Source organism: Bos mutus, chromosome 25 (assembly GCF_027580195.1).
Source record: "Bos mutus isolate GX-2022 chromosome 25, NWIPB_WYAK_1.1, whole genome shotgun sequence".
Classification (NCBI taxonomy): Eukaryota; Metazoa; Chordata; class Mammalia; order Artiodactyla; family Bovidae; genus Bos; species Bos mutus.
In genome coordinates, this window is record NC_091641.1 from 21746207 (window position 1) to 21758542 (window position 12336).

The window sequence follows — 12336 nt, forward strand, 5'->3', positions numbered from 1 at the left end:
ACCTCATTAGGCCTGGCCACTTCTGTAATTCTCTGAGAAGTCTCTTATTTAAAGGTTTGTTTCCCCCTCTCCAGCCTGTGTGGGTTGAGATTTCCCCCATCTGGGCTGCTTGGAACAAAAATAACTACCTCAACACCTCGGCACTAAAGTGAGAGGAAATGGCATCCGGCTTCTCCGAACAGGATATCATTCCCCTCTGAGCTAAGGTAGGACGTTGGAGTGGCCCTCCCTCCACTGACCTTGCCACACAGTCTACCCACATCTGGCGTTTGACCTCCGGAATGCCACCTTTGAGTCCAGCAACTTCATGAGGCTAGAACACAGGAATCTGAGGCCCCAACTTAAGTGATTCCATTGGTTTCTTTTATGCAGTTCTGCTTCCACATAACCGAAAGAGGGCCTTGCAAAATGGCGGCCAAAGGGACTTGCCTGTTGGTCCAGCGGTTAAGAATCCACATTGCAATGCAGGAGGATAAGGGTTCAATCCCTGGTCGGGGAACTAAGATCCCACATGCCGCAGAGCAACTAAGCCCAGAGGCCACAACTGCTGCGCCCACACACTCCACAGCCTGTGCTCTGCAACAGCAGTGTCTGTGTGCCACGACAAAAGGTCCACGTGATGCAACTAAGACCAGCCGCAATAATATACGAACGATGTTTTTAATGGCGGCCACCTTTCTCAGTCATTGGTTGATCTGCATATGTAAACCTCATCTCCAGATCCAACAAAAAGTCAGCTATTGACTGTCTTTCACGGGCAAGCTCAGGTTTGGCAGCTACCTTTGGAACCCAGCACACATGGGACTGTAAGAGATGCAAGAAATCTGACTTAAAGGCTTTTCTAATCTTCTCTCTATCTTAATTCTTCATTGGAACCAAGGTAATTTTCCTGCTTAAAGAGCTATTTTCTTAGGGCAATGGGCAGGGTGCACATGCTTAACTCTGTTTTCAAACTTCCATTACATACCACCTTCACTATTGTGGCTGTGTAAATAGACGGGATAAAATGGAAACAGTGATAAACTTTACTGTCTTGGACTCCAAAATCACTGCGGGTGGTAACTGCAGTGATGAAATTAAAAGAAGCTTGCTCCTTGGAAGAAAAGCTATGACAAACCTAGACAACATATTAAAAAGCAGAGACATCACTTTGCTGACAAAGGTCTGTATACTCAAAGTTATGGTTTTTCCAGTAGTCATGTACAGATATGAGAGTTGGACCATAAAGAAGGCTGAGCGCTGAAGAATTGATGCTTTTGAACTGTGGTGTTGGAGAAGACTCTTGAGCGTCCTTTGGACTACAAGGAGATCCAACAGTCAATCCTAAAGGAAATCAACCCTGAATATTCATTGGAAGGACTGATGCTGAAGCTGAAGCTCCAATACTTTGGCCACCTGATGCAAAGAACTGACTCATTGAAAAAGTATCTGATGCTGGGAAAGATTGAAGGTGGGAGGAGAAGGGGATGATAGAGGATGAGATGGTTGTATGACATCATTAACTCAATGGACATGAGTCTGAGCAAACTCTGGGAGACAGTGAAAGACAGGGAAGGCTGGTGTGCCGCAGTCCATTGGGTCACAAAGAGTCTGAGCAACATGACTGAGCGACTGAACAACTGTTTGTTTCATTATTTGCTTAGCTTTGTCCCTTAAGTCACTTGTAACTTAATCTTAAGCAATAATATCTAAGGGATAATGAATTTGATGTGTTATATATTTCTTTTCCTAATACACACTTCAGTTCAGTTCAGTCGCTCAGTCGTGTCCGACTCTTTGCGACCCCATGAATCGCAGCACGCCAGGCCTCCCTGTCTATCACCAACTCCTGGAGTTCACTCAAACTCATGTCCATAGAGTCGGTGATGCCATCCAACCATCTCATCCTCTGTCACCCCCTTCTCCTCCTGCCCCCAATCCCTCCCAGCATCAGGGTCTTTTCCAATGAGTCAACTCTTCGCATGAGGTGACCAAAGTATTGTATACCCATGTGAATTTTTTTTTTAATGTTCAACATAGTACCATTTAAGATAATCTTATATACTATAGGTAGGGCTTCCCAGGTGGCTCAGTGGCAAATAACCCACCTGCCAATGCAGGATATGTGGGTTCAATCCTTGGGTTGGGAAGATCCTCTGAGGAAGGAAATGACAACCCACTCCAGTATTCTTGCCTGGGAAATCCCATGGACAGAGAAGCCTGGCGGGTTATAATCCATGGGGCCACAAAAGAGTCTGACATGACTTAGTGACTAAACACATACTCATTTACCATATATCACAGTCAAGAGTCAGGCAGGACGACAGAAACTGCACACGTTTATTTTATCAGAATTATTTAAACAGAGAACTAACAATGCAAAAAGGGAACACTTGAGTTAACACAGAAATAATAAATGCTGGAAGCAACTACCATCCTGAAGGAACAGAGGGGAGTGTATGGGGTTATTAGCACTTAGAGGCTTGAAGCAGAGCCCCTGAAAGCTGGAACTCAGACCTTTGAGAAGGAGCTGATGCCCAGACAGTGTTGGTGTCCGTGAAGGGGCTCCCGATTATGGTTCTGGGAACGTGAGCGACGAAATCAGAAACTGGAACACCTGCCAGTGTGATCAACTGCCATTGCCAAGGTGTAGAATCATTACTGGAGTGATACTGGCCAGAAAAGAAAGCAGACAAGAAGGAAGGCACCCTTTCTTCTTCCTCCTTCCTTCCAGTCTCCCTGTTCACAGAGCATCCGGTGGGCAAAGGAGAAATGTGGTTCCCAGGTCCCCAGCCCCAGCATCGCAGAGTGGAGTCTAGAAGGATGGGTTAATTGAGAGACAATAGCTTAACAACCAGCACGCCACACTTGGCAAAATACTTCCGTACAAAAAGAAGTGCTCAGAAGAGAAATGCCTGTTTGGGTAAACATGCTTGTGTGTTGTGAGAGAGAGACAAGTTGGAACAGGCTTTCCAGACCCCCTCGAGGCCCAAGAAACAAATTGTAATTTAGACAAGTCTGGGATTCTTCGCAGCTCAGCTTGCGGTGAGGATATTAGCTTCGCAACTCCAAACAAGCTAAGCTGTCTGTGTGAAAGCCCCTCAGCAGCACCTCACTGGAAAGCCTGGTGGTGCTGAAAACGTGAAGCTTCTGTTCCTGTTTCCAGCCACAGGGGTTGAGCTGGCAGATGGATGCTGTGTCCAGCCCTGGCCCACCATCCATGTGGTGAGACAAGACAAATTCTCAGAAGTTTCCACCGTAGTGCAGCACAGCTCACCTTGGCACGTGCCCAGTTATTGCCAGTTCCCACTTTAAAATCTCTTGTGCCTTCCAGTCACACAAATTCCTCACTCGGTTGTGAAACCGCCCTTAATTGTGCACCCCTCCCTACATCCCACCGTCTATCATGTGACTTTGCAGCTCCTCCCATCAGGAATTGGAACATATTTCCTCAGCCCTTGTTTGGGCTGGCTGTGTGACTTGCTTTGGCCAATAGAATGTGGCAGAAATGGTAGTGCCCGTTCTGAACAGAGGTCTTGCATGCTTCCACTTTCCTCTTAGAACCCCGCCACCAGGGGAGCAAGCCTGCCTGAGCTAGCCTAGGAGAAAGATGAGAGACCAGATGGAGGAAAGGCCAGGTGGCCCAGCCAACAGCCCACTGACCCCCAGAGGCCCCGGCGCCTGCGGGTCCTTATCTGACTGCAGATGCAAAAGGGACCTCAGCCTAGATCTCAGAAACCACGAGCTGAGTCCAACCTAAACTGTCAATCTGCTGAATCATGAACCAGTAAATGACTGCCACGTCAACTCGCTACATTTTGGAGTAGTTTGAAAGGCAGCAATAGCTAACTGCGAAACATGGCCGACAAGGCAGTAGAAGAACCTCTCCTGCCACTCTCTCCAGCCACATATTTCATTTCTCTCCCCCTCATTCACTATTCTAATCCCTCTACCTAGACCACCCTTTCCTCTCCCTCATCCACCACCCAACACCAACACATTTAGATCTCAGTTTAAATATTCCTCCCTCCAAGACCTCCCTCAACCTCTAATATAAATTAGATCCATGTCTTATACTCTTGCACAGAATATTCTAATTTTTCCTGCAGGGGATGCATCATGATTTGTAATTATACATCTACCTGTGGGATTCTTTGTTTAATGTCTATATCCTCCAGGCTCCTGGAAGCTTCATGAGGACCTCTATGCACCCAGCACCTAGGCAACGCCTGGCACACACAGGAGGTGCTCCATTAATTCAGTAATGAATCATTGATGTCTTCCAAGTTAAACGGCTGAGAGCCCTTCATATCACATTCTTAAGGAAAGAAAAGAAGCCTATTTGAAGGATTAAAACAGAAAGTGGCATCTCTTCTTCCTCACTGTTTTTCCCATTCGTGTCACCAAGTCAGGCTGCTTGGAATGGATGTGACTGATGACAGGTGCAGACTTATTGCCATTCCTGAACCATGATTCTGCCAGACTCTGAACCCAACTGTCCCCAAACCCAACTGTCCCCAAACCCAACTGTCCCTCCTTCCTTTTATACTCCCCTTATGGGGTTTTAGGAGAAGGCAATGGCACCCCACTCCAGTACTCTTGCCTTGAAAATCCCATGGGCAGAGGAGCCTGGTAGGCTGCAGTCCATGGGGTCGCCAAGAATTGGGCATGACTGAGCGACTTCACTTTCACTTTTCACTTTCATGCATTGGAGAAGGCAATGGCAACCCACTCCATTGTTCTTGCTTGGAGAATCCCAGGGACAGTGGAGCCTGGTGGGCTGCCGTCTATGGGGTCGCACAGAGTCGGACACGACTGAAGCAACTTAGCATGGGGTTTTAACAGGGTGCATGGCCACCTATTTTAACTGATAGGCAGGGAGTTAGCTGAGAGCCAGGAGACACAGACCCTTCAGTTAGCCATGGAATAGCCGCCTAACTCCAACAAGCTATTTACCAGTCCTGCCCCAGTATTCCAAAAATAGTAAGTGGGCCCAGAAAAACCTGGGACTTTCCCTACTTTAGCACATGTGCACATTTCCCACTGTCCTGTATTGAGGTAACCTTTGGCAGCCATTGGACTCACTAACTGCTCATAAAGATTCTTGAATGTATACATCTAATTATAACAGACTGAATTATGGGAAAGACATGCACATTCGAACGTCTTGGTATATAACCCGCAGCAGTCAATAAAGGCTATCAATCAGTGACACCCCCTCAATGTGCAAACGACCTGCTTTAAAAGCTCTGTAACCCAGCCCTCTGTAACCCAGTGCCTCCCTGGGCGTGACCCACCTCTCTCTCAAGGTGTTTTCTCTGTTCTTTCCTCATGTGTTCTCAGGAGTGTCCAACTCTTTTCCACCTGTTCTTTCTTTCCTTATTGTTAATAAACTTTCTTGCAACAGGTATGACCTTAGATTCTTCTTTGTGTCCTTACTAAGAACAGAAGCCCGCAGGAGGAAGGGTCTCCAGACGCCCCTTCAATGTATTAGGGTTCTAATGGAATCTCAGTTCTCAGCAAGTAGGTATGACCACATGAGTAAATTCTCACCAAGGACGTTTGAGTATAAGTGATGTATCAGCAGCTTTACCATTTTACTTACAAGAAAATTATGGGTCCTCAATTTCCTCTCACCCTTCCTACGAGCTGGACCAACGATGTGGTGCTGGTGCGTCAACTTTAATCACATGAATAAAGATGACACCCCAGGGGGTGACAGAGCAGTAAGACAGAAGAAGCTTGAGTTCATGGAATCAGCCTGCCTACCCAACCCTGGACCAAACTGGACCAGAATATGGAAAAGAATTGTAGGCTTTAATCACATTCTTGAGGCATTGTATTTTAGGGTTTCTTTGTTATAGCAGCTTCACTGGTGGTCTAACCAATACACCTCACCAAGCCTCCGGTTCCTGGGGGACTCAGGAAAGGGAAATAGATATAAAACATCAACTCCACCAGCCTCTAGTGGGTGACCAGAGCTCAGAATCTCACAGTATTCCTTCTCCACATCTCCCCACCTAGTTCTCGTCATCAGATAGGACAAATTCCCACTGTCTTTTTCCATCACAGATTTTATTTTAGAATAAGAGCTTAGCCTCCACTGCCTGGGTCCTCCTAAGACTCACTCAGAAAAGGAGGAGGAAACATAAACAACACTTTATCTTGCCAAGGCTGACGGAGTTTAACAGGGGTAGGAATTAGGGCATTCGAATCATCGACTCATGATGACTCACACCAAAAAAAAAAATTTAATTCATTATACATTTTAAATGAAAACATCCTTAATGTCTTAACCTAAACAGAATCTGTACCCAGGAAATTCCTTACCCAGGTGGGGGACTGGTCTCCTGAACTTTCAGAAAATCTCATCACACCAGTGTCAGGATTTCCCACACTTTTCTATCCCAGTCTCCTCAAACTGCACCAGGAAGAGAATTTGAACCCAAAAATGTTTAGGGATTTAGCACAAAGTAGCCCTCCACAAGCAGGAGATTTCTTTGAAGTGTTATATTTTATCTTTAAAAATTACAATGCAAATTACTTACATAGTCTGCTTGTTTTAATATGAAATAATGTTTTCTTTTGCTTGCCATCATTTTAAAGCTGTTGAAAATACATTCGACCTCACTCACAAGAAGAAAAACAAATTAAAATTACGATGACAATATTTTTCACCTATAAAATTGGGTACATTGTTAAATGTGATCATACACTCTGTTGACAAGAGTGTGAGAAAACAATTCTCTCCTCCCTGCCTGGTGGGACTGTAGGCTGGCACAGCTGGGTGGGAGGAGGGGGTGTTTAGACATTATGCATCGAAATTTTAAATACAAAATTTAAATTCAACCCCTGGGAACTCATTCTCCAGATATTCCTGCATATGCGTACAAAGACACGTGTGCAAGGATTTCATTCAGCACTACCTGTAATAGCAAATAAACGTAAGCAGCCTCCATGTCAATCAGTAGAAGACTGGATACATGAGATGTGGTGTGTGGGTGGGTGTGTGGCAGTGGGTTCTAGATGGGTTCTCTGAGAAGCAGATATCCAGAGGGAGTATAAAGGGTTCATGAGGGAGTAACAGTTATAAAGGAAAGGAAATAGGATTGAGAGGGTGGGGTGCCATTAGAGCCCAATTTAGAGCTAAGAAGTTCCCCACCAGCCCAGAGAAAGCCAAGATTGACTGATAGAAAAATAGCCAGGCCCTTGTACCACCACCTTACTAAGTTCTGGGTTGGAGGCTGCCCCAAGAAGAGTGTGACCCCAACTCGACACTGAGGAGGACCCTGAAAAAGCCCCAGCTTAAGGCTGTCAGCTCCCTCCTCCTCACAGCTAGGCAGCTAGCCCTTTCTCAAAAGCTGATCTGAGCTGCTCATCTCCAGGTCTGGCACAAGAGTCGCCGATAGAATAAAGAAGAAAGAGAGGAACTTGCACTTCCTAGTATGGAACAAGCTCCAGGATGTACCCTTGAGTGAGAAATAATAACAATAAAAAGTGAAAGAAAACACAATGTTTTGGAACTAGACAGAGGTCTTGGTTGCACATCAACATGAGTGTACTAAATGCCACTGAATTTTGTTATGTAAATTTCACCTCAATGTTTTCCTTAGAAAGAGAGAGAACGCAGGGTGCTACTATTGTGCTAATAATAAAGGGAATGCATTTATGTGCACAGATAGGCATGGACAATCTCCGGAAGGAGCTGCAAAATACTGGTGCTGAGGGGAGAGACTTAATTTTCACTGAATACCCTTGGTACCGCTTAAATTTTTACCATGTGCGTGTAATTACACCCCTTCTAAAAAGAACAGCATTAAAGAGGGCGTTTAATTGTTCTCATGAATGAATAAATGACTTGCCATCAGGAAACACCAATGAAAAATTCCCCATGAGATTTTGATTCGCAAGACCCTGTCATGTTGATCTTTCCATTTCAGAAAATGCAGCCTCTGTCCAGGTACGGGACATCACAGCTTCAGGGTTGTCCTTTCTCTCAGGGTCAGAGAACTCCAGGAACAGAGACACAGTACATTTCTGAACCGCATGGCAAGTATCAATACTGCTAGAAAAGGAGAAAAATTATATCTTGCTGAAAATTGTTCACCAGCTGCTATCCCATTCACCACTGAGCAAATTAGCACACCGGCATGGCCTTCATTATTTTAAAACGTAATACGGTAAAATGGCCAAGCCACTGACATTTCCCCTTTCATCACACATAAAGAGCTGGCTGCCCCTGGGTCTCTCCACCAATTGCCCAAGTGCGTCTTTTGAACCCATTTGATGGCATCACTCAATACGGGCACCTTTTTCAACCTGGCTGCCTCTTTTTGACCCAAAATAATTTCAACCATTTCTACAGCTCCAGGCTCCACCAGGTTTTCTATTATTACATGTACCCTTTACAGTGATTCTAAACTGACCTTGAATGAAGAGACAAGCAATTTTTATCTGTTTGTTTGATTGTACTGCTCCAAGCCAAGACTTTTTTTTTTGAGTTGCAAAAACACAAGCGCTTTGCCTCCCAAGTCACACAAGTGGTTTTCCAATGTCTCTGCAAGCCCTTTGTTTCATGCAATCAGTGCTCAGACTTTTCTCGATGGAGACATATGGTTTGGGCCCATTTTAGCATTTCCATAATAAAACCAATTATAAAAATAAGCATCTAAGAATATCTTATGCTTTTAAGATTGACACCACCACTCGCTACTCGATTGCTGGTTGTGGTTGGCAGTGCACTCAGCGTCTTTGTGGTCAAGTTCACTGGCAAACTCAGAGGCAGTGTCGTATCCCAGATCAGAGACTTTGGGTTGTAGGGACATCCATCAATCCATAACACAAGTCATTGATTTTGAGTTTTTGCTTCAAACTCTTATACCTTCTAGGTGAAAGTATAGCTTTAAACATTTTGCTGTTTAAGAAAGTAAGTGGAAAATGATACTGAAAACCAAAAGCTAGAATAGTCAGCAATCCTACGTATCTTTCTTCATTCATTTATTCAAGAAGTATTTATCAAGTGCCTCTTTACATTCCAGGCACTGTATGGGAAATACAATCAACAGTGAGCAATAAAAACAAGGCCCTGATCCTGGAGCTTATGATCTAATAGGAAGACACAAATGTTAAATAAATCATCACACAAACAAATAATTACATATTGTGGAAAGTGTCCAGAGAAAAACGAACCTGTTTCAATTTGGAATGTTAGAGAAGTGATATTTTAGATGAGACCATGTCTTAGTCTGTTTGGGTTAATAAAATACCAGACAACAACTTATAAACAATATAAATTTGTTTCTCATAGTTCTGGAGGCTGGAAATCCAAGATCCGGGTGCCGGCATGGTTGAGTTCTGATAAGAGTCCTCTTCCATGTTGTAGATGGCTGACTTCTCTTGTGTCTTCACATGGCAGAGAGCGGGGATAGAGTGCAAGCTTTCTTGTGACCCTCATAAGGGCACTAATGCCATTCATGAGGGCTCCACCCTCCTGCCTTCATCTATTTCTAGTTACCTCCCAAAGGCCCTACCTCCTAATACATACGAATGTGGGGGGATGAGTGCTGGACACGGACATTTAGTCCATACCAGACCTGAAAGATAAGTCATTTCACTGGTACAAAGTGGAAGGAAAAGTGCTTAAGCAGAAGGAACAACAAGAAGGGGAAAGAATGAGAGGATATAGTCAAGGAAATGAAGGAAGGGTCAGCATGGCTGGGGTACAATGATGGAGGTGATGATGGAGGGACCTGGCTGGGCTTTGCAGGCCACAATAAGAGTCTAGGATGCTTACAGTAACTTTAAGGGAGCCTCTGAAGGTTAAAATGAAGGGACTCACATTAGCAGATATGTATTTGTTTGAGGTGTCTCTGGCTTTTGTTGAAAGAAAACAGTCTTATGCAGGAGGCAAAAGAGGAAGTGAGGGGATCAGGTACTGTACAGGCTGTTGGGGGAGGTGGAAAGAAGTAGAGGAACTAAAGGTATGTTTTGAAAGTGGAATAGACAATACTTGGAAAGACAGTGACTGTTCAGAGGCGGAGGAGTATGAAAGGCAGTGTTGAGAACGTCAGTAGAGCAGCTGACACATCCCCTTTTTAGAAACTGGTCTTCCTGACGGTCTCCAACATCATATCCAAGTCTCAATTTCCTCCTCTATGAAAGAGGACACCACTATTTACCTCTTCAGGTGGTTGTGCTGATCGAAGGGGATAACGCATGGACAGCACCATGCTCAAAAAATGGCTTTCTTATGATTATCCCCTTTTTGCCCTATAACTTCAACTTTGCCCTCTATAATATTGCTATTCTTCAGGTGGGCTAGATTTAGTCCTCTCTCTGCCCATGCCCCCACCTCCACCCACATTTCCTCTCTTGGAATTCCCTGGCAGTCCAGTGGTTAGGACTTCATGCTTCTACTGCAGGGGACACAGGTTCGATCCCTGGTTGGGGAACTAAGATCCCACTTGGCATGTGGCACAGCCAGAAAAATTCCTCTCTCTATTCCTTTTGTGCAATACTGAGGTTACCCCTTCTCAATCCATTGTTGTTGTTCACTCACTAAGTCATGTCCAACTCTTTGCAACCCCATGAACTGCAGCACACCAGGCTTCCCTGTCCTTCATTACCTTCCGGAGTTTGCTCAGACTTACGTCAATCCGTAAGTGCCCCCATTATCAGAGTTCATGTCCAAGGTGATATTTTTCTGGGACACTGAGCAAAGAGTTGGGCTCTCCTTTATTATCAGCACATCCTTGAGGTTCTATGATCTATTTAACAGGGGCTTCCCAAGTGGCTCAAGTTGTAAGAATCCACCTGCCAATGCAGAAGACAGGAGACACCGGTTTGATTCCTGGGTCAGGAAGATCCCTGGAAGAGGAAATGGCAACCCACTCCAGTATTCTTGCCTCAGAATTTCCATGGATGGAGGAGCCTGGCTGGCTACAGTCCTAAAGAGTCGGACACAGCTGAGCATGCATGCATGCATCTTTTATTATTTTTGATGGCAAGTAGGTTAGCTAGACTTGTCCCATCATGGTTGCTAGGGCATTGACGCAACCAAATGAAGAATAAAATATCCTCCAACAAGGTATTCTGGATATGCTCCTGGCCCACACAGAGTACTCAAGGAAGAGTCCTCTCTTCCTTTTGATGAGGAAAATCACATCAGGCCCCTCACAACAAGGGGATGTCATCATGGAAATTTCTAACATATAATCTGTTTACTGTTCTCATAGAGCATAGTTGCAACTTCTCGGGCCCAGAATTACAAAGTTTGTGGTAGCTGCTTCTGGACAATACCCCAATTAAGTAATTAATCAATAAAGCTTAAAAATCAATTGGAATAGTACTAAGCCAACGTCAATTTCTTGTTTTTGACAATGTAATAGGATTATATAAATATCCCTGGGAGAAGCTGGGTGATGAATATTCAGGACATCTATAACTCTTGTACATCTTTGTTGTTTTAGTCGCTCAGTCATGTCCAACTCTATGTGACTCCAAGGACTCTAGCCTGCCAGGCTCCTCTGTCCATGGGATTTCCCAGGCAAGAATACTGGAGTGGGTTGCCATTTGCTTCCCCAGGGATTGAATCTGTGTCTCCTGCATTGGCAGGCGGGTTCTTTACCCCTGAGCCACCAGGGAAGCCCTTGTACATCTTACATTGTTTTAAAATAAGAGGTTATAATTTTAAAGATCAAATGCAGCTTAAAAAATTATACAGCAATCCAGTCTTGAAACACTCTGCCATTGTACTTCCACACACTCTGAGGAGGAATAAAATGCTTCACAGACCATCAGAGCTGCAAAAGCAGATGGAAGTCACGTGGAAAGTCAGACAGACACAAAGCAACAAAAATACCTCATTGGCAGAGTCTGAGTTTCAAGTTTATCCCAAATTCTGAGTGGTAGCAGTTGTCCCCAGGTCTGCTGGCAAAGGTTATCTTGTATCCTGGGGCTTTCAGGACCCCAACACAAGAGCCCTCCACAAGCCAGCCAGCCCCAGGGCCCTCCCCACCTTCTTCAGCCTAAATCCTGAAAAGTTCACTAAGTAGAAAGATCAACCACGAATTTATTCTCCCATAACCCTTGGTACAAACGCCCTCAGGTGTGTCTGGTAAAGTTCACTAGAGGTGCTGAGAATAATAGCAGCTAACACTGGGCACATCCAGTATCCTAATTCCTGTAATAAAATCAAGAGTGAGATCAAATAGTTAATGGGCACAATAAAGGACAGAAACGGTATGGGCCTAACAGAAGGACAAGATATTAAGAAGAGGTGCCAAGAATACACAAAAGAACAATACAAAAAAAGATCTTAATGACTCAGATAACCATGACGGTGTGATCACTCACCTA